We start from the raw sequence: 240 nt of genomic DNA on the forward strand, positions 1-240 counted from the left end.
AAATAAAGAAAAAATAAGAGACCACCAATCATCATTCTTCCTTCTTCATCTTCGTCTTTCCGCAGGAGAGGGAGAGAAATCCCCTTCATGTGTCATTTACAATCTATATATATTTTTTTAAATCAATTTCTCATCTATTTACCTGATCCTATTCATAGTGTTATTTCAATTATTTTTTTTTTTTTTTCAATTTATCTCATCTATTCCACGAACTCCTCTTCATGTGTTATTTACAATCTA

Source organism: Penaeus monodon, chromosome 34 (assembly GCF_015228065.2).
Source record: "Penaeus monodon isolate SGIC_2016 chromosome 34, NSTDA_Pmon_1, whole genome shotgun sequence".
Taxonomy (NCBI): domain Eukaryota; kingdom Metazoa; phylum Arthropoda; class Malacostraca; order Decapoda; family Penaeidae; genus Penaeus; species Penaeus monodon.